The sequence below is a fragment of the Hemiscyllium ocellatum genome, chromosome 47, assembly GCF_020745735.1.
Source record: "Hemiscyllium ocellatum isolate sHemOce1 chromosome 47, sHemOce1.pat.X.cur, whole genome shotgun sequence".
Lineage (NCBI taxonomy): Eukaryota > Metazoa > Chordata > Chondrichthyes > Orectolobiformes > Hemiscylliidae > Hemiscyllium > Hemiscyllium ocellatum.
In genome coordinates this window covers 26,331,535-26,335,319 of record NC_083447.1, presented here as the reverse complement: position 1 = coordinate 26,335,319, position 3,785 = coordinate 26,331,535, and the positions used below count along the sequence as shown (strand labels likewise).

The following is a 3,785-nucleotide window of genomic DNA, read 5'->3' as shown; positions in this document are numbered from 1 at the left end:
ATCCTACAATAGGGTGGCCAGCGAGATCGAAAGCGTTGGATCTAGGTTCCGGTCACGAAAGGGATGTGAGTTCGAATCCCACCACTGCCATTTCTGCTGATCAACTCCACCGCCGCAGCTTTGATCCCTGCTGCATTATTGATGTTCAAAACAAAAGTAAAAATCGTTAGCTTCCAGGGGAATTGACTGTGGTGTGGAAACGTGCTGAATATTGGGACGATTCTCTGCTGCCATGATGGTGTTCGCCTCCTCTGCAGAAAATCGCAAAAAGCTCGACTCTTGCTTTACGTTCCAGGCAAGTTGAGTTTTTACTGGAACCGAACGGAGACTGTTCTTTCATCGCTGTTGTGAAACAAAGTCCTGCGGTGAGTCGATTCATCGTTATTTGGCTTTCTGGCGAATGGGAAATTCCTTCCACTGAAGATGTTATTGAATTTCTCCCATTTCCTTCATTTCCATCCTGGAGACATCGGAAGCGAAAGGTAATCTAATCGAGACTGTGATCGGTGAAATTCACCTTTTTTTATGGCCCATACTTATTATATTCTTTCTTTCTCTCTTTTCAGCATTGTCTGGGAAGTGGTGGTGCACTAAGGCTGCAGTATGTTTGAAAGAGTAGTTTGGAATTGCCCTGTTGTTAGTTGTGAGATTACTTTATGCCTCTTGACCTCAGACTCTCTCACATTTAGCATTCATGCTTCGCTGTGTCTGAACATGCATTAGGTATGCCCGTTTTGATTGTGTTCCGTGTTAAATGCTTTCTGTTTGCGATTCGCTCAACACGTTACGAGTTAACAGGGGTTCTGAGGTAACTTCCAGCAGCAAAAATCCTCAATTGAGGACTTGGGAAAATTTCACGAAGTATGGTCAGTCGGAGCAAAAGTAAGGAAATCATTCGTTTCTGCAGTGTTTTCAAGATGTCAATTACCCTGGATAACAACGAACTATTGGAAAAAGAAAGATGAAAAGTAGATTGTCTTCAACTTTCAGTACTGGATGCCACAGAGCCACAGCGCGGCTGTCTGAGGCTTGTTTCTGTAGTGTAGTGGTCATCACATTCGCCTAACACGCGAAAAGTCCCCAGTTCGAAACTGGGCAGAAACTGCTTTGTTCTTCAGTTGCAGCCTTTTACACGGACAAGAACGGAGCTTTCTTGCTTGCTCTCCCATCTGCAAACCTGCCTTCGAAAATGCTCGAATAAATCTGTGTGACAAGTAATGCAATTCCATTTAATTTGTGTGCAAAGCATTGTAAAGATTTTCTCCAACCTGGTTCTGATCATATGCCATTCTGTTTCAGAGTGTAATTACCACGTTCTGATCCCTTCCATGAAAAACAGTACCGCATTTTTATTCCTTGCGCAGGCGGCCCAGTTCAAAGACTGGGAAGAAGCTGATGCGCTGGTGTCACAGCGCACCACGGATTCCTGAACTAATCTGTCTGTCAAATGTACACCAAAGTCGTCTCTGCAAGGCCTCATTTGGAAGCTGTCGGGCGTTATTCAACATCCATAAGTTTGATCACACAACGATCGCTCTGAGATAGTTACACAGTTGCCAGTTGTACAATTTGTTATTCCAAGAAACACTGAAAAAAAAATTCTCTGAACTCCTCTTCCAATATCACTGTTGTCAGTGTGACTATCCCAGTGTATAGGAATATTGAAGTTTCCCAAAATTATCACAATGTGTTTGTTAAAAAATTCCAATGAGTTCCTGTGTAATGCATTGATGTGCATTGGAATGCTGTTCGGTGGTTAAAACAGTTCTGCTGCTTGTGTCCTTGACAAGTAGCAGTCAGAATTTACATTCGGAATGACTCTACTTCATGATCTGAGACCAAATGCTTTCTCTGTAATGCCCTTGTTATCTATTATAGTTCTTGTTGCGCATTTTGCCTGAGGTTCTGCAAGGTTGTGATCCATTGACTATTTCTGTCCAACTTTTGTTCGCCTTGTAACCACGTCTCTCTGGTATCTTAATCTCTTTTATCGCTGTGTCACAAATCAATCTACCTTATTGAAGAGACATTATCCATTCAAAAAAAAACATAATTTACTCTTTCCCATAATTTCCTGTCACAAACTGATTCACTGATGTACAGTTTTAGTTAAACTCTGTCCCATCCTGTTCCTTTCTGCTTGTCTTCAGTCACATTCCCATACTGCTCCCATATTTCACCTTTTCCCTTTGGATTTGGAAAGCTCCTTTCACCTGAACCCTGTCCCTGCATCCTCTTTGTCAGTTGAAAGCCCTGTCCATAAACCTACCGACATGATTGGCCAGGACACTGCTCCCAGCATAGATCCAGGGTGACCATCCCAATGGATTATTTATTAAATCAGGAATGGGATGTGGGTGTCTCTGGCTGACCAGCCTTTCTTGCCCAGCCTGAGCTGCCTTCGAGCTGAGTAACCTGCTCGGCCATATCATTTCGGTAATTGAGAGGCAAACACTTTGCTGTGGGTACGTCGTGCAGACCACGTGAGGATGGACAGATGTCCTTATATAAAGGACAAGTGTTTGGGTTTTTTGTACCTCAGCAATGGTTTCATATTTATTTATGGATTGTTAGTTACTATTTTTAAAATTATTGATGGTGGGATTCAAACCCACTTCCCCTGAACATTACCTGAGATTTTGTATACAAGCTCTATCAATAATACCACTCAGCCATCAATTCGCCTGCTCACTGCTTGCTCATCCCTGAGCACTGATACATGAAGCTAAAGCCATTCTTCCAACATGACTGTGTGATGCTGAGATCTTCCAGCACTCTGGAGATATCAATCAGTCTCTCTCCATGCGGTATCCCTCACTGTGTGGATCTAATTGTTGCCTCTGTCAGCGCCTCCAGCTCTTGCAGTTACTCCAGATCCTGGGCGACAGAGTTCTCCCCTCCAGAGAGATGCAACAGCACAGGCCAGGGATGGAGTTTGGGATTTTCCAGGTATCTGTGGGGTTCATTTCCATTCTCCATGTGTAACCCTCACTGCATCAGTCTAATTTTCCATTCTGTCTATTTCTCTGTCTCCTGTATGTACTCAGGAAGTTCCTGACTCAATAGACTTCCCAATTGCTGGGTGGCTCGTCCAACATCTCATTGAAGTTGATTGGTCAGCCAGAGAGACAAAGGATGGGAGATGTGTTGCCTTCAATAAATCCTGCAGTGACGTAAGATCACTCACAGTGCACAGAGCAGGGAGTAATGAGAGGGCTCCAAACATTATCTGACAAGACATGACATAGATACAATGCTGGAGGGGAAGCACAGTGCAGTACATAAACACCCCTGGCTCAATCACCTCGTCTACATTAACTTACATTGCACAGAGGAAGCATGGGGAGTTCATAGTTATCAATCCAGGCCGGTGCTGTCTTAGTGAGCATCAGGACAACAGAGGGGAAAGCAGGCCTCCGACAAGAGGGTGGGAATGCTGCCTGGGATCTTTCTGTTCTGTGTTCTCCCTCCAACACTGTACTAAGACTCACTACTCTGCAACACTGTACCTACGGCATGGCTTGTGCACCAGTGTCTTCAGTCATTTTTAACTCCTATAACAGTAGTTGTCCCTGTAACCTGTTCCCTTCCCGATAGTCCCTCCACATATTTGAGACATACTGCATTCCAGACTACCATCCCTATCGCTGTAATTTGTTTCAGTGTCCACAACATGCTTTATTTCCATACTGTAATCCTCTTTCACTAGATTCAGAGTGATACAGCACGGAAACACAACCTGTGGCCCAACTCGTCAATGTTGCCCATGTTTCACACAGTGAATG

General features: G+C 44.0%; 1 non-coding gene across 1 annotated transcript; it reads left to right on the top strand.

Annotated features, from left to right (window-relative positions):
- The first annotated feature begins 1,031 nt into the window (after positions 1 to 1,031).
- On the top strand, positions 1,032 to 1,104 carry trnav-aac (transfer RNA valine (anticodon AAC)). The gene has a single exon. It is a non-coding gene; the product is annotated as a tRNA-Val (tRNA).
- The last annotated feature ends 2,681 nt before the right edge of the window (positions 1,105 to 3,785 follow it).